General features: G+C 40.4%; 1 protein-coding gene across 5 annotated transcripts in view; it reads left to right on the top strand.

Moving 5' to 3' along the window:
• The window catches only part of RAD51B (RAD51 paralog B), a 322,140-nt gene that overhangs the window by 80,785 nt on the left and 222,213 nt on the right, over positions 1 to 19,142 (top strand). The gene's annotated exons all lie outside the window — the stretch shown is intronic.

The following is a 19,142-nucleotide window of genomic DNA, read 5'->3' as shown; positions in this document are numbered from 1 at the left end:
ATCAAAGGCATCCCTTGAAGTTAAGTAGTTAGTTAGTTTACATGAAGCACATTTTTGTTCATGAAGGAGTAGTGTGCTCTGAATGTTTGTTTAGACTATGAGCAATGGTTTCCTGATTAATAGGTCAAAATATCACTTATTGGTGAAAATTCAGCATAGATATTTGGGCATAGTAGAATCACAATTCTGAATTTTCCATCTCAGATTATGCCACCACCTAATTTATGTGTGAATAAAGTGGCTAACATGACTGAGGATTACATTCAGAAAAATGTCTCAGCTGTAGACCAGACCTCAGTTATTTTACTTTTATCTAGGGCAGTTGCACAGTGAAGCCAAAGAGAACAGATGTGCTGTCAAAATAAATGATCATCATTGGTCTATTCTCTTTTTATTTTTTTAAAAATCAGAGAGCAAATCAGCAAGGGATTGAAGTCTTTTCAACTTACGGAAAACCTCTCACTTTGCAGATGCTGCACTTCTGCTTTGACAAGGTTTACTGAAGTATTGCACTTTTCCTGACTCTTGTTGTTGATTAGTGATTCTTATACCCTTTCTTGTGGAATTCTGAAGGAAATAGATCCCGGGGTTTTTTGGGGGGCGCTTGAGCTCCAAATTAGGCAGGACTGATCACAAAAGCGCATAGATCTTTGGAAAAATGAGACGTTTGTCAATGGTATCTATTCAGGGGCTACTGAGATGCTGGCAGAGTCTTGTAGGGGACTACTGTGGTGTAGTCATGGTTTCAAAGCAGCAATGTTAATTGAAAAACCTTTTCATGTGTACTATGACGTGTTTTGTTTTTCAAAACCCCAGTTCACTGCAAAGCTGTATGTGTTAAATAGTTACTCTTATTTAGTTTCCGTTTGCCTTTTCCCAGAAGGAAACTTTATAATATACAGATCAGCAAACCTTGGCCTGAATTAAGTTGTATGTTTTGTTAGATTTGGCAAATACATTCCTAGTTTTGCAAATAAATGGGAGACTTAACAAGAAAAAAAAAGAGTAATTCTCATGTCTTTGGCCTAGAGAAGTGTCATCAATAAATTACATGAAAGCTAGGATAGGTTGTACCCAAATCATTATGTATTATGTTATATGTGTTTGTTTACCTGGTTTTTTAGCAGACATATTTTGATCTTTCTTGTTTTAAACTTGTTTCCTTCAGAATAAGAAGGAAGATGTCTGCTAAATGTATGGGAATATCAGCCACACTATATTCTGGCTGCTATTTATTATATTGCATCATGAGGTGCTGCTGTGCTATAGCTCCAAGTGCCAAATACAAAAATTAGTTGCAGAAGAAGAAAAATCCATTTAGTCTCCAGAACAGTTGCTCCTTCCACCCTCAGCTACATTAGGGTGGAACAAACTGTTCCAGTTCTGTAGGAGGGGAACAAGTTTATTTTAATCGAAACAAAACAGAAAAGGAACCATAGGGCAGCCAGAGAAGGGCAGCCACATGAGAAGGACTTCCCAGAAAATAAGTGCGCCAAGCTCTGTTAATGAAAATTCTTTACCAGTGATCAAAGATTTATGTGAAATAGAGTTAAGGGTAACGAAACTCACATGGGTCTTTATGTAAATTCATCCCAAGTGTCCACTTCACAGCTGTCTTTCTTGACTTCACCCGCTCCCCCCGAGACATACTTTTAGCTTCTTAGAAAGTAATTACAGAAGCAAATGCACAGGGTTCCAATGGTTGCCTATATAGTATAGAACTTTTGATAACTGCTGGGTATTATCTTATACAGATTGTTCTAAGTTTTCAATTACTGTATAAAGATTGTGACCCAACATATCAGAGCAGTATGTCTTATATCTGTTTTGGGGATGAGCGAGTGCATGTCTGCTGAGAGAACACCAGTGGTGATGCCTGCAGATTGGACCCACCCTGCGCTTGTTCTTCCCCACCTCTAGATCTCTGCTCCCCCTTTTAATAATCTATTGCAGTGTTCTGAAGCAACACATCATCATGAGATTGTGGGAAATTTTAAGTGGGCAGTTGGCAGCCAACCACTACCAGTAAGGCCTCTGGTGTCCCTGCTCATGTCAGGAGTTCCCTGACTTGGTGGTGGTGGTGGTGGGGAGGGAGGAAAGGCTTGATCCTGAAGCAGGTGTCAGGAAGATTCCTGTGTGAGACCACAAGACTACATTAGGAGATACTGTTAAGGGAAGTCATTTATATTTTACTCTTAAGTTTGGACTTTCTTCTGAAGCTGTCATCAACAATAGAAAGCATGATCAGTGTACTCTGCATAATATGGGTTGGATCCAGATTTGGCCACCCACAAACAGAAGGGCTCCTCCTGTCCACAAAAGGCTTTTGATCCAGTGGAGGGATACTGCTGGCAGAAGGTGATTTGTGTATTCTCCCCTCCTCTTGCAGCTTCCCAGCTGTTCTGGAGGGTCCCCTAACACCTGGAGCAGATTTTCAGAGGGTGCAAGTTTCTGCAGGCAAAGGGGGAAATGAGCGAAATTTATCTCCACCTGCCAGCAGAAGCAAAGTTGAGATCCAATGTCAGTAATGCTTATTATACTGTAGCACAATATGTCACTATAATTATATCTTCATTTAAAATTGAGGCTGAGATTGAGAGGTAGTAACTGGCCTCAGGTTGCCTGAGCTTATCTAGTGAGTTCCTGATAGGGATGACATTTGAATTGGGGACTTTGTGATTCTGATTTTTAGCCCCTCGGAGGAGAAGGCCTGTAGCTTGGTATTAGAGCATTTGCTTTGCATTCAGAATCCCTGGCATCTCCAGGTAGGGATGGGAAAGACATCCTGTCTAAACCCTGAAGAGCCACTGCCCAATCAGTAATGCTGAGCTATATGGACCAATAGTCTGACTCTATTTAACAACTTCCTATGCCCCTACACATGCCTGAATTTCCATGCATATGTTTTCTTGCAGGACAGCAACCCTATTTTGGAAGTTAAAAGCAAATGAGAAGTAGCTTACGTTGCTTTGGTGTGAGCTCTGATACTGTCCCTAATGTCTTTTGTACACAAATCAAGGTGTGGCATTTCAGTCTCCTCTCCCATCCTGTTCTGTCATGACTTTTCAATAGCAGCTGTTTACATTGCCGTGCCAACTTGACTCACTTTTTAACATTCATCTCATCTATTTGTGGATTTTTTGCTAGAGAGGAAGTGAATGTTTCTTTCATAGGTGCTTTTTGTGCTTGACTCACAATGACAGATTCATTGTAGCTGCGACATTGAATGCAACATTAGGTGTGAAATAGAATCCTATTGGTAGTTAAGAAATATTGCTTGGATCCATCTTGGAACGGAGAAGCAGCTCAGCAAGTGGTGCCAGGCTGCAAGTGGTGCCAGAATCTGTTGAATTTTTTTTGGTGAAAAATAGGGATACTCCACATTTCAGAAGAGTGAAGAGGCTTCCCCCCTTGCTGGAGGTTGCAGTGATTACACTAATTGTGTTCTGAGGATACTGTTTGCACAGTAGTTAGGATGATTACGTTGCTGAAAGTTGTGAGCTTGACAACAGTCTACTCAGATGTAAATGGATACTTGATATATTCGACTGGGAATGACAAAGCTAAATGTGATTCTCCATATCACACTTCCTTGAATTCTGTGGGGCAAAGAAATTAGTATGCATTACTATACTACTGCTCTTTGAAACTGGATTTTTTTGAACAGAAATGAAACCTTGAGCAATATTTATTTGCTCTATTAAAGCTGTGAGCCCAGAACAGGAGTTTAACAAAATAGAGTAGATTTAGTCAGACAAATGTTTGGCTTGCTTAATATTTATCAGTCTTTATAGACAAGAGCAAACATGTAAGATAAACACTAGAACATTTGCATTAATATTCTCCTAATGCACCCATCTCCAGTTATTAGCTGAAACAGATGTTTGCTTATTTATATTTGATAATATGTTACCTCGAAGCTTAGGGCAGTTGCAACATTTCAAAGTCAACTCAAAAAATTCTCTTTAAAAACAGAATTTATAGAATACTGATCCTTCTGTCATTCTGCCCTTCTCCAGTACATCTGTCAGAAAAGGCATAGCACTCCCTTGAGTGCTATGCACTGCAGGTCACAAGCTAAACAACTCTGTATGTTGATTACAAAAACTCATTAACAATAATGTACAGCATTTCAACACCTTCTGTTACATGAAATCTTAAATAATATATACAATGCCAAAATAATAATGACATGTGCAACTCAGTATCTCAAAGCCAAGCAGTCCATATATTACTGAAATGAGTCCATGAGAAAAACTCTCTTTGTGTATACTTGTGTTGGTGCGGTCCCAACTGAACTTCAACTTCAATCTCTGTTTTGTGAATCTTCTTCTGGTCGATCCGAAAAGGAACTATACAATGGCAATTCAACGCTCCACCAAATAGATCAGCTCCAACCTTAGAGTGGCCCTTTGCCCTTTTTTGAAAAGGCACTGCAGGTCTACATTTACTGTATCCCATCCATATGACAGACCAGGCTGCTCCTTTGATTCTCGATTGATTGGAAAAGAGTCTCATCCACTACGCTAACTGGATGGGTGGAAGTATGCATCTTGTTAGCTAATGCCTCCAACTACCAGAATCATGGCTCACTTGTCTAGGGCTGCGGCAGCCCCTGTGACCTTCCCCCTAAATGCCCATCTACAAGAGATTTGCAGAGCGTTCACATAGCCAACACCACCTGCTTTCCTTTAGAATTACAAAATCACACTTTGGCTTCAGCTGAGGCTGCCATTGGAAGGAGGGTGCCACAGCATGTCCTTTCAGCCTCCTAAACCGCAGTTTCCTATTTGTCCCACCCTTCATGGGTCTGTAGGCAGATTCTGTATATCTCTGTCTGGCCAATGCTTCTCTGAAAGCTCCAGAAAGCTGCCTTGCATGCTATACTGGTGCCAGACTGAAGAAGGGAGGAGCAGGGAGGAGCTAAGACAGCAACTTCCTATTTGAATTTTTAAATCTTTTTAAAACTTGCGAGGTTGGCAACTGGGGCAGCGCCAAATCCTAATTTGGCAGCAGCTTCTACGGTATCCAGCAATACCTTTCACGGTATCCAGCAATGGACTTTTAAAATTTCTGACAAATAAAAGGTTTAAAAGTACATCTTCTGGATCACTGTGGCCATTAAATCTATCTAGCTATGAATGAAAGAATGGTTTATAGTTTTAAAGTAAATAAGGTGCATCAACTGTAGTTGACCTCTGTAGTCCAACCAGAAAATCCACCTCTGCATTCCTGCAGTTCTAGTGAATTGCTGGAAAGCCTGTCTGTCAGTCGTGCTGCCGTGTAAACTGGGTGGCTTGTTTTCCTGCAGCGTTTTCTTCTTGGGGTTTCTTAGAATACCTCCTGGAGAAATGCTGTAGGTGGGATGTTGTCTTGGCAGTTAATCTGTATACTCGATGAAATGAAATTCTTTAAGTCCTGTGTTGGAATCTGATGCTATTATAGATGTGTTACTTAGAGAAGTGGGAGTGTTGCCTCTAACAGGCAGCTGGAAATCAAAGACTTTGGAGAGAGGGTGTATGTTTACTCTAGATAGCAGTTGTTAGCTGCCAAAACTAACACTGAACAACAAGCCTTTAATGGAGCTGTAAATGAAAGATAGACTGTTTAACCCTTCACTGCCTTGCTGGCAGTGCCTTCAGCTTGCAGATGCTAAGAAGCTGGAAGCAGCAAGATATGTGGCGGGGGGGGGAAGATTGTTCTTGTACTTTCTATACACAGGACAAAAATACAGGTAACAGAAACAAGTAAGGACAGGTCCTGATCCTCAGGAGCTTACATTATAAATTTCAACAAGGGCTGGGAGAGAGAAACAAGGGCAATGAAACAACAGAATCAGAGAGGGAAGAATAGTGTGGGGAAAGACGAGTGAATGTGAGCGAATGCATGTAAAGTTTGTCAAAAGCCTAAAGAGCATCATGGAGTTTTTAAGACCATGATTCTGAAATAGTGGGCTGAAAGCCATCACTGGGATGAGGGAGCTCGCTCTCTCTCTCTCTCTCTCTCTCTCTCTCTCTCTCTGTGTGTGTGTGTGTGTGTTGCAAGGCTAGTCTAATAGTTTTGTGAGGGTGTGATGTGAGGGATTTGATTAGGATGTTGGGATGCATAAAGACGAAATTCCGTTGGTGGTTAAACTTGGTGAATGTTTGGGAACCGGTGAATCTTTGTCCATGTTCCCTGTGGGTTATGAAAACACTTTACACTTCAGTATTATGGAGACAGTCATCCATTTTCTGCATAAGAGATGCAATAAGTGCAGAAAACTGTCCTTCAGGAAAAGAAAAATAATAGAGGAGTAGATTTATAATGTATAACATACATAGTTCTGCAAGTGCTTTTAGTACTTTATTTTTCTTCAACAGAAAATTTTAAACAGTACTAAATTATGTGTTGTCCTAAATAAAACTAATAAGTAGATTTATTAATAAGCTTCTTTATTTTGCTTTCTTACTTTCATGAATACTTCTAATATAACCATGAAAGCAACAGTAGGTGGCAGAGTAGCTACATCTAAAGGGCCAGTTTTTCAGTTCACCCTGTCACACTCAATGAACATAAAGTTGAGAAGAATGAAATATACTCACAATTGGTTTTGTCAGATGATTCATTGTAGACTTTTTTGACAGTGTGTACCACAATGATTTTATTTATCTTGCTTTGAAGGTTCTCTCCTCCCAGCTCTATAGTTACTTTCAATCAGAATTTTATTTAATTTACATATTTATGACCCACTTCCCTGCCTACCAATAAGTCTGACAAGTTACAAAAATAAATGTTCTAAAATTATATAATACACCATTAGCACTTGTCACTTGTAATGGACAAAAACAAATTCTTTACTTTTCCAGGTGAAACAGCATTAGTAGTTATTAATTCACAGAGTGACTTGATTAACTTTGTATATCTCAGGTTTTTAAAAAGAATATATTGTTTATGAATATGTCAGGCGCAGGGACCTTATAGATGTACTCATCAGGGATTCTCAGTGACTTCAGCTGTCTATTGAATAGTCACAGTAACAAAGCATAATGTGTGAAATGAATGTTAGGAAGCTTACTTGCTCTTCTGAATAACTGCAAGTTCAGGCTGATAGGAATTCCAGTGACAAAATAATCTGTAGTGTTGGGGCAATGACTGAAAAGGTCTTGCTTTGTCTCATATCACCTTGAGAGTGATTTAAATGCCACATTGCTCATGCACAGATTACTAAACCCATGTCAGTACTGCACAAAGCCTCTGTCACAGTGTACTTACTGCCATGTGATGCCTATACACATGCAGCATTAACGTGTAGTCAATGTTTGCTGCATCAGGGCTACAGATTGCAAGCAGTGGACATGTATGTGCCAGGACACAAGTGCATTTAAGCAAGCCAGCAGCTTAGTTTAGGCAATCTTTGCAAAACATGACTACTATTCCCTTCTCCAGAATTCCGCTCATCATTCTCTTCTTAAAACTTTATACCTTTCTGTTCAACATCTCATTTTCTATTATAGATCTAGAATGATTCGATTAATTTGAGTTTCCTCCTCCATTTTCCCATTGATGTCCCAGTTTTTTCCCTTTTAAATGCTTTCAATCCTGCTTCTCTTAGTGACATCTTCTGTGTTCTTTCTTCCACTGTTTCTCTTCCTCTACCCTCTTTTATCTTCTAACAGGCCACCATTTCTCCTTTTTTGCTGCTCATCGTCAGACTCTCACTTTCCCACAGCTTTCAAACACACCACTGTTTCTTTCATCCTCAGAAAGCACCACTTGGTCCCTCCTTCCTTTTGTCTCCCAAGTTACTTGAATGTGTGGTCTGCACCCACTGTAATACATTTCTCTCCTCCAATTGCTCCCTTGACCCCTTTTGGTCTGGTTTCCGTCCGTTTAATTCTACCAAAACAGTTCTTGCTAAATCTCCAATGACCTCCTGGCTGCTAAATCGAAGAGCCTCTTTTCTGTTCTTGTTCTGTTTGAACTCTCACCAGCTTTTGACACACTTGATCTTTCTTCTTTTTCTTTTGCAAACTCTCTGCTCTTTAGAATCTAAAATCTAGATTTTAATGATTTCCCCCCCTCAGCTAGTTTGATCCTTCATGCCTGGCTTCCAGCTATGCTTCCCCCCCACCCCATTGTACATGATAACAGACTAAAATGGGTACATTGATCTGGCTGCAGGTAAGATCAGCATATTAATACACATTGCATTTTTTCAATCGTGCTAAGGCATGAGATACTATTCTTATCAGCCATGCTTCTAACAAAATAATTCTGAAACTATGGCTCTTCTTTCTTGTAGCATGTTTGGTTTACAAGAGTTCCAGTCTCTGTCAACATTAGGCTGTAGGTAGTCCAGTCAAAACTCTGTTGCTAGGAACTAAGGGCCAAAGTGTTTTTCAAAAAATCAATTAGTAGCCCAGTGCTACTGCTTTGAAGTTCTGGGAAGTGGTGCTCTGGTAGAGAGAGTTTAACCTTCGCCTTTTCCTTTCCCCCATCTTATTAACTCTCAAATCTCCTATTATTTCCTGAGTTGGTTAGGTAGGTGGGTAGGTGGATGAGACAGGTACAACATAATTCCATGTTTTGTTGTTTGGGGAGGCTAGATTGGTAGTTCAACCCTTTTAAGAACATTTAAGATCCAGTCTGCTGGATCAGATCAATGTCCCATCTAGTCCAGTATCCTGTTCCCACAGTGGCAACCCAGATGCCTGTGGGAGACCTACAAGCAAGACCCAAGCACAAGAGAACTTGTATAACAACATAATGATATAGGCGGTTTTATTTTCAATTACTTTCCCAATTATCCCTGGCATGATTGTTTATATTTTCTCAGCTGCCATACACAGGGTTGACATATTCCCATTCACTATGACATTCCTGGTCAGTCACCACCAATTCACATTTTATGAGTGTATAGTTGAATTTAAGATTTTTTTGACCTGGCATAACATCACTTCTTGTTGACATTGAATTGGAGTTAGCATTTTACTACCTATTCACTCAGTTTGAAGAGGTCCTTTTGGAGCTCTTAACAATCTCTTTTTGTTTTAATAACCTGTATCATCAGCTAATTTGGCCATCTCATTGATCAACCTTTAGTCTAGATTGTTTGTGGACAAATTAAAAAGCACAGGTCTTGATACTTAATCGGGAACTCCATTTTTTACATCTCTTCATTCAGTGCTTCCTGCAATTTAACCAATTTCTGATCTACAAGAGAATGTCTCCTCTTATTCCATGTCTTCTAAGTTTACTCACGAGACTTTGGTGAGTTACCTTGTCAAACGATTTTGAAAAGTCTTAGTACACATTCTCAGCTAGATGACATCTATCTACAGTGGTACCTCGGGTTACATACGCTTCAGGTTACAGACTCCGCTAACCCAGAAATAGTACCTCAGGTTAAGAACTTTGCTTCAGGATGAGAACAGAAATCGTGCTCCGGCGGCACGGCAGCAGTGGGAGGCCCCATTAGCTAAAGTGGTGCTTCAGGTTAAGCACGGACCTCTGGAACGAATTAAGTACTTAACCTGAGGTACCACTGTATGTGCTTATTGACTCTATCCTGGGCCTGTTGTTGTTCAACGTCTTTATAAATGACTTGGATGAAGGAATTGAGGGGATGCTCATCAAATTTGCAGATGACACCAAACTGGGAGGGGTAGCTAATACCACAGAAGACAGAATCAGAATTCAAAATGACCTTAAAGACTGGAGAACTGGGCACAAGCTAACAAAATGAATTTCAATAGGGACAAATGTAAGGTTCTGCGCTTAGGCAGGGAGAACCAGATGCACAAATATAGGATTGGGGATCCATTCAGAATTGTTGTTAGGAACTTCCTATCAGCCCCTGCATGGCTAATGGTCAGGGATAATACGAGTTCCAATCCAAAACATCTGATGTTCAACCCCCTGATGTATAACACTCTATAACTATTATGTCTGAACCAGGCAGGAATGTCCAAAACCTGGTTTGTAAACCTCCATGAAGCTGTAAAGGCCCTGCATTAGCCTACAATACATAGTTCAAGGAATCTGCCTAAACTTTGGAACTAAAGGATATTCAGTTAGGAAGCACCCGCTCTGAGCTCAATTAAAAGTTAGAGGTTTTTTAATATACACTTTCCACAATTAGTGTTGTGAAACCATCATAAGAGCAAAAGGTTCCTAATTAAGGTTAATGTACACATTAAAATACTTGGACTCTCTTCCAAGCTCTCCTGAATTTCTCTTCAGAAATTCACTCTTCACAAAATGTGATTGCTTATCTCCACCCAAAACATGTTACTGCCTGAAATCTTATGGAACACCCCCCCCCAATCATGGATGTCTTTGGGGAACAGCTGACAGACCTTTCCTTCCACAAAGTCAGCTGACATTTCAGCTGTCATCAGATTTCCCATCCATATCAGCATTGGAACACTTGAAGAAGCTGTCACTTGGGGGTTTGGTTTGGTCTGTTACAGAGGTCAACTACAGTTTACTCTCTGGTTTTGAATGGTAGCTTGGGAATTACTTTCCTAAGCCATTTGAATGTCTAGAAATGGCAGAGAAAGTGTGATTTGATTCTAGGATGTATGAAAGATTGCTTGACTTGCCTAGTTGCCACAGTTTGTGACAGTAGGAATGACGAGTAGGAGCAGAAACATGACTCACATCTGATTTTATTAATGTTTTAAACCATGGAGAGACTGCTAACTTTTAATTAATTCCTTATATCTACTCAGAATGTAAAGGAGGGAGAAAGAAAGGCAAAAGCAGCGACTTTCTTATAAGTCTAAGATGATTTGGAGGCATTCTAAGAAAAAGCAACTATTGCATAGATGGAAATAGAAAGTCTCTCTATTTTCATATGAAAGCTGATACCAGTAACATGGGAACAAACCTCCTAGTTGCATGTAAGTGAAATTGTCAATGCCCTTATGACGGGAGAAACTTACTCAGAAATTAAATTGTGGAAATCTTTATGGGCAAGATGTCAAGTAAAATATAGTTTATAAGATCTCCGTCATAATCCTGGGCAAAAGCCAATAGCTAAGGGGATTTTGCCTTATTAATTTTAAAAATGCCAAACTGTTTTCTAGTTGATACATGTTTGGCTGATCTTTGAAAAACAGCATAGATAGAGGCATATGTTGTGTTTTGCAGTATAGCAGAAAAACTAGTGCCTTTGATGAAGACTGCAGTGTTTGGGCTGTTTCTTGTGGGGAGAAGCAGTCCTTGAGGTAGTGGGGTCCTGTGCACTTTCAATTGAGCCCAGAAACTAATTGGTAGCCAGTGGAGTTGGGTGAGAATCAGTGCAATATGCTCAGATCTTCTGGTCTCAGTAATCTGACCACTGAATTCTGCAGTGGCTATAGTTTTGAACTCTCTTTAAAGGCAGGCCCACATATAACGCATTGCAACAGTCCTAACATAAAAGTTACCAGAACATAGATTTTTGAAAGTAGATTATCCCTGTACAGATAGCATTGAATCTGGGCAGCCAGTTGAAGCTGGTAAAGACACTCCAGCTTTGTTGCCTACTTACTGCTTCTCCAAGTCCTTCCTTACAAAACACACACACACACACACACACACACACACACACCAGAAAAGACACATCTGTCAAGTAACTATGTGATCCATAGTTCTTTTATGCCCCATTTATGTTTCAAGGCATCTTTCATGTGGCCACCCCAGTACACCACATAATGTGAGAAACTAAATAACTTTTATATAATGTATAGAAACAGCTGTTCAAATTGGAGCAAAAACAGCTTCAAGATTAGGAAAACAGAGACATCCTGGTAACTTTCCTAACTTTTAGAGTTAATGAAGCTCTGTTACAAAATATGCAGGCTATTAATCACTATGACTACCCATTAGCCCCACTATCAGAATCAGTCTGTCTCTTTATACCCTGTGCTGAGAATCCTGAAGCAATTGTGCTTATGTTCTGTGTATGGATTTCCCATTGGCATCTGGCTGGCCCCTGGAAGAACAGGATGCTAAACTAGATGGGCCTTTGGTTTGATACAGCAGGGCTCGTACGTTCTCATTGGACTCTTTCTTTGTGGGGTGTTTCCCACTTGTGCTTCAGTGAAGTTTGGAAATGGAACAACATGAGCTAGCCTCCTTGCTAAACAAGTTAATTAGGATTTATTTTAAAATATGACAAGGCCTTGTTGGCTTTGGAAAACCATGAACAGCTAACTGAAGTAATTTATCTAGAAAAGGGCCATATGAGTCAAGCTAATGCCATAAACCTCAAACTAGTGTAACCAGTAAGACAATCTCTTTCATACAAGTTTGATTTCTATATATAATGTATACACATGGCCTCTCTATTTTGTTAAGAACCATCCAAATTTTGTGTGTTTGCTTTGCTATCTGTTTGTATACAGCTTTTAAAGAGTTTATTTCCCCCAAGTAATTTACAAGCTACATGTCATGTGCACAATAAATTACTATTTAAGGCCATATAAAGCACCACAAAAATATAACTTGTAGTGAGCATTACGGTGTATCTGTAATTGCAGGTGAAATTAAAGTTTGCAAATGGCTGCTTTCACTACAGTGAAAAATCTTTTACATTTACACTATGTTTTACAAACGTAAAAAATTGTGCCATGAAGTTTCATCAAACATAAAGTATTAGGTGTTAGCTTTTCTTTAAATATGTATTCTGGACTCGATTAGACTTTTTAAAATTATGCACATACTATTTGCTCAGAAAGATCACATGACTCTTTATATACCATTGATCACTGCACTCTGCCTTTAGGAATTAGTCCTTTGTTATTGTGGCATCTACCCTTTAGAATCCTCTCCTCTTGAATACAGCAGTCCCTCATTTACAAGCTTCCAATAGGTGCACGACTGTATATACGTGCATCAAGTCAAACCCAGAAATGACCCAGAAACGTCATAAAGACGTCACTGAAACGTCACAAAAAGGGTAGAGTGGCGCGCTTGCAGTCTTTTTCAATTATACACAATTTCACCAGCACGTGTGGTGCATTGGATTGTAACTCCCACATAAAAGGGGAGCTGCCTGTATTAGGCAGGCGCTATCTCTGTTCGCTCTCCCCCTGCTTGGGCAGGTATTTTGGTGTAAGCTCTCTCTTCTTCTTTGACATAGGGAAGGAGACTGGGTCTTGTGGATTTCTGAACAGTAGCCATGCAAACTTTCTAAACATATGGGTAGACGTGTCTAAATAAGAATGTATTCAGCAATTTTGAAATCCGTGGTTAAAACTAATGCAGTTTTATCTGCCATCTTAATTTGAAAATGGCGTCCATTTCCATCCTGTCATAGATGGAAATCTTGATGTCAGGAATCATTATTCAAAATTTGGTTAGAATCAAGATGGTAGTCGGCTGTCTTGAATCACAATGGTGTTCAGTTGCATTGGAACGTAGGCGAAAGCTTGCTTCTTGATCTTAGGAGCCATCATACAAAGCTTGGTTACTGTATCTTAAGAGGTGCCCAAATGCATAGCAAACAGACAAACACCAATTCAAAGCATAATTGGTAAGAATTAATCAGATGTGATGTTTCATGGTTTTACAGTGCATTTCTGCAAAGCTTGTATGCGGGGTGTGTATGTGTTATGACACCCCCCCCCCAAATTCTTTAGGTGTGTGCATACGTGCTACATTTAGAGGTGGATTCCTGCCATAAAATGCACCTACATATTGTTTCATATGACAAAGTTACTATTGTACAACCTTACGGTACGGCCCACATCTTAACCATTTGAGGGCCACAAATTGTCCACAGTTTAAAGTCTTCCAGCAATCAACACTAGACTAGGAGTACAGAGCTATAGAATGCAGCAGTCCAATAGCATTGTGAACTGTTTGGTTTTCTAACATAAGCACACCTATTCAGGATACTGTGTGCAAAATAGCTTCCTCCCACCTCAAGCTGTCTGTAGTGAAAAAACAACACCCTGTGTAATTACCAATAAAACGTTTGCATCTTCTAAATGAAGAGTATCTTGACCAATCAAGTACAGTACAGATTTGCTCTATACAGACTGTCCATTCTACTTTAGATAGTTCACATTTTTGGATGGAGAATCTCCATTCAGAAATCTGTGCTTTTATTCACAACTTTCTAGAGGATAGGAAAAGCATGTTGAAACTAACCCCTAAGCCCTGGGAGTCTGGCAGGATGTGGAAGAGGCAAGGCAATCTGATCCGCCCTGGCCTTTGGGGATGTCTTGCGCATGTCTCTGCAAACAGGTTTGTACAGGCTGCAAATGCATGGGCTGTTTGGATATGAAGCAGTCCCTCAAGGCACGTAGACCTTTTTTTGGTGGAGTAGAACAACACGGGGGGCAGGAGGGTAGGTTTTGAAGGTTACATTTGTGTTGGCTGCGTTCCTTGCTCATAGAGGAGGAAAGGCAATACCCTGAGGCTATTTCTGGGTGGTGGTAGTTTCAATTTGAAGACATGTAGCTGCTTGGAAGCAGCACATTTTTGTGTGTTGTTTTGTGTTTTCCCTGCTTGTTGTAGAACTCTTATTAATTTCTTGTGATTATTTTTAAGCCTTTGGCACAGACTTGCCTCCAGTCTCTGCACTTCCCAGAAAATGCAAATTGCATAATGTGGTATTTTCCCTCTCTAATGCAGAACTAAATGCAGAGGCCAGTTTGCACTGGTGTTTAATCCCCCCCAGCCCTTTTCTTGTCTTTGTCTTCTGGTGTGCCTTCTTCAATTGTCCTTGTTAGGGAAGTTGTTTCAGAAGCTGCCTTCTGTCAGTTCTGAGCCATAGGGAACCAGGGATACAGGGAGTGCAAGACTTAGCAGGGTTGAGACCAGGTATGCAACATGAAGGACAAAATCTGTTGCAGACAAGAGTATGAATTAAACATCTTAGGGATATGCTCAGATAGGTATGCAGGTAGGAAGCAGACAGAAGGGGTGGACAAATGGATTAGGATGCTTGCAAGTTAGAAGACAGGCAAGGAACAGGCTAGAAGAGACCTGGATCAAGACTAAGGAACTACGCAAGCAAGATCTTAGTCAGCTTGAAGCATTTATAGGTAGGTCTGGGAGAACCAATGAACTGCTTGGTGAATGGGCCCATGCTTGTATCTAGAGGACCTTCAGTGTCCTCAAGTAGCTCACATTGTAGGGCATCACAGTGGTACCTCTGGTTGCGAACGGGATCCGTTTCAGAGGCCCGTTCGCAACATGAAAAGAACGCAACCCGCAGCGGCGCGTCTGCGCATGCACGGGTGGCGATTTGCTGCTTCTGTGCATGCGTGTGACATCATTTTGCACATCTGCACATGCGCGAGTGGCGAAACCCAGAAGTAACCCTTTCTGATACTTCCAGGTTGCCGTGGGACGCAACCTGAAGAAACATAACATGAAGCAAACGTAACATGAGGCTTGGCTGTACAAACCAGGAGGCTCCTTATCAGAGCCCCAGAAGTTCCCCACACTTTTTATTTGGTGACAAAGTAGCTGCAGAGAAAGAAGAGTTGGTAGGTAGGGAAAATTTGGGCTGAGGTCTTGGGTAGACAGTGCTTCATCTCTTGGGCCATAGAAGTGGAAAGCCTTGAGGAAAACAGCAACTCTGGTCCCAAACAGAAGGTTGTCCACAAAAGCTTTGCAACAATTAATTGTGGAACCAATCACACAATTTAGATGGTGTGAGTTGAATGGATTGATGTTTCTTTTTTGTAATCTCATGTGGTTAGGCATGATCATTATCCTAACACGCTAGTAGCCATTTTAAAGGAAAAAGAGAGACTGGCAGTCAATAGCTGCCACCATCCCCAAAATATATTGCGTTTGTTTCAAGTGACTCTGGATTATTTTAAAAATTGGTAGGAATGAAGTTGATGTTGCTTTCCAGTCTCACACCTGTTGAGGTGGGCTGATTCAAGTAGTTAGCTACTTATGTGACTTCATGCCCATGTGCCACAGGCAATTTTAGCTACTTTACTGACAACCTACATTTTCAACACTGATACAGTTGAAAGCCAAGTGAGTCATGTGGGCATTACAGCACTACTCCCATTATAATACAGTAGAACCTCAGCTTACGTCACCCTCGGGTAACGTAAACTTCGGGTTGCGAAAGCGGCAAACCCAGAAGTATTTTTCTGGGTTTTGCCGCTTGTGCATGTGCAGAAGTGCTCTATCATGCCGTGCACATGCGCAGAACAGGCACCTCCGGTTGCGGAAACCTTGGGATCCGACCGGAGCTCCGGAATGGATCCCGTCCGCAACCGGAGGTACCACTGTACCTGAATCATCCCAGCAAGCATACTCCCATGCTTGCAAGACTTATAAATTTAATATAATAATAATAATAATAATAATAATAATAATAATAATAATAATATCATCTGTATGGCATCTTCTTACATTTAAATGTGGCAGTTCAGCAGTAAAATGAAAGTTTGGGAAGTATGCATTAAAAACCCCCAAACCTATATGTTTGTAATTCTTGCACTCAAGTGTTGAATTTGGCTATGCTGATTTTGTGGCTGGAGCTAGTCTTGGCCTATGCATGCTGCTGGACTTGGAAGTGGGTCCAGTGTACTTCTACTTCCTTATTAAACCATATTGTGGAATTGCCATATTTAGTCAATGTGGGTGCAACTTTTTCACAATTTTGTGAACCCTGAGTTTTCAGTCAAAGGTGCTAGAGTTTAGTGTTCTAATAAGTGGTCTGCTCAGGATGAGGTTTTGTTATTAGGATGCAGTATTATTTATGTGAATTGTTTATGTGCTATGGAATATAATTGCTTCAGTGCTATTATCCTGTCCAAACTGAGAAAATCTAGTAGCATCTCACAAGAATATGGAAATGTGGACATTATGACTTGTCTGGTGAATTTCAAGGTGTGCGGTTTACCATATGCTGGAAAAGCAATCACATGCTTCCCTGTCAACTACCTGGGGATTAGTGGGTGTAAATATAGATGAATGACAGCTAGTCATTCTACTATGGCTACTATGAAAGTAATGGGCTAATTTGAGTGAGACAAAGCCTTTTGAGTTGTATTGTTTTGGAAGTGAATAAAATACTCCTTTTTCCATTTTGGCCAACACTTCTGAGAGAACACTGGAGATTGTTGTGAGGCTCTGAACAGTTCCTCCAGCACCCATCTTCTGTAGAAAACTCGCAACTCCAGTGACACTGGCAAGAAGGAGCTCTAATGCTGACGGTGTTATTTCTGTGATTATAGCAATTGGATACGTTCTTTTGTCTGAAAGTCTGATATCGTAGGGTTGAACTATTACCTTGAAGCTAGCTTTTCTCATTATAAACACCCATCCATGTGATTGTGTAAAGACCACCAATTCTTTTGAAAGGTGCTAATATCACAGTGATTTACTGTAAGCCTGGATGAGGTAATGGGCAACTGTTCAACCATGTGTGGCAAGCTGTTATTAATGCTCATGGAGCAGATTTTACCTGTAGAGAGCCCAGAGCCAAAGGAAGTTGCTAATCCAATGTCTAGTCTTAAGTTATGTGTTGTCAGTAACCCCTGCCTGTCATTTGCAGCAGGTGCAAGGCTGAACACAGCTGCTCTCCCTGCGCTCACATGCTGGCCATTGCCCCAGCTCAACATATCAAGTGCATCGCTATGATGTCCTTCTCATGATGAGTTGGTAAATGGTTTCCGTGTGTTCTTAGCAATACTGTATGCAGTTGCTTCTTCACCAAAGGATAGACTTCAGGCATTATTATTTCAACCAATTATCAGCAGGTCATAGAACACAGCAGTGCTGCTTGCTAAATGCGCTGACATTTATGGGCTGGAGAAACTCATAGCTAAAGGTTTTGAGATGCACAATCCCTTCTGCCAAATAGGAATTAAGTTGCTGCCCTAGAGAAGATTAATAGAAAATAAAATAAAAATAAAAAACAATTCCTCTGCAACATGCTGAGTAACTGTCCTGGCCATATGAAAATGACTGCTGCTTTTACCTCATTATCTGTACTGTGTTGCTGGAGTGCACTATAAACAGCAAGAAACATGCACTAATGTAGGGGAAAGCCATTTTGGAGTCATCTAAGTGTTTTGTACTAACTCTCCCATCTCAATGGGAAGCCTTTAATTAGTGTTTTCCTAAATGCTGCTACATGTGAAATGGGGAATTTTGCCCTGTTCTCATAATAGCCATTTCATGTGAGGTTTCCCCCTTCCCCTTAATTCCGATGCATTCCAAAGCCTCTGTACCTTTGCTGGTTACTGATTGATGGTTCTGTACTATGTTCCCTTTAATTTTGCAATAAACCAACAAGGAGGTTGAGACCACAAGTTTACAGAAAATGCCTTATTTACTCAACTAGTTTTACAAGGATGACAGAGTAATATTTAGTAGTTTCAGTGTGGTCCTGGGGAGGGCAGAAGATGTATTTGAGAAAATGCATTGCAAAAATAGCTTGCTTATTCCTTTCTGTAGAAGCAGTCATAAATCAGTTTCTGGGACACCTTTCTTCTTGAAACGCCAGGGACTACAGATTTACACAAAGTGTGTGTTTAAACCAATGCAGTTGTATATTGGTGTCTTATGTTAGGCACTTTAAATTGTTGATTTTGTAGTGTGCTTTAAAAAACAAACAAACAACCTACTGAACACAGAAAGGCACTGAACACAAAAAGCACACAATGGCATAGTGCAATGTTTATAGTGGAGCAAATATGGGATGACCACATCACTCATGGGTTCTTTTGACATTTGTGAATAATGTAGTCAGTGCAAATATCTGCCAATAAAAACTTTATACCATGCCATAATGTGTAAGTGTGCACAGACGTGTACATTAATCTCAAATATGTCCTATTCCTCTTCTTCACATCTGTTTCTGTTGGATGTTGCTTAACATTTCCGTCTTCTTTGGCTCTGCATTAGGATTTTGAATCTGGAACTGGCATACTGCTGTTAGTGGAGACTGCTTCAATGCTGAATCTGCTGTGGTCCTAATCCCATTAAACCAATGTGAATATGGAATAGGTGAATAGGTGACTCCTCTTACACGGGGGTTACGTTCCAAGCTCCTGAGCGCATAAATGAAATTGCGTAGAGTGGGGAGCACCCTCTAAACACCCTTTAAACATTAACTCTGCCACTTTCTCTTCAATCCACACCCAAAATACCCACAACTAGAATTCAAGTTCTGGTGCTGGCAGGAG

This window comes from Podarcis pityusensis, assembly GCF_964106645.2.
Source record: "Podarcis pityusensis genome assembly, chromosome: 1".
Taxonomy (NCBI): Eukaryota; Metazoa; Chordata; class Lepidosauria; order Squamata; family Lacertidae; genus Podarcis; species Podarcis pityusensis.
Note: the sequence above shows the minus strand (reverse complement) of the source record. Positions and strands in the feature narration are given on the sequence as shown.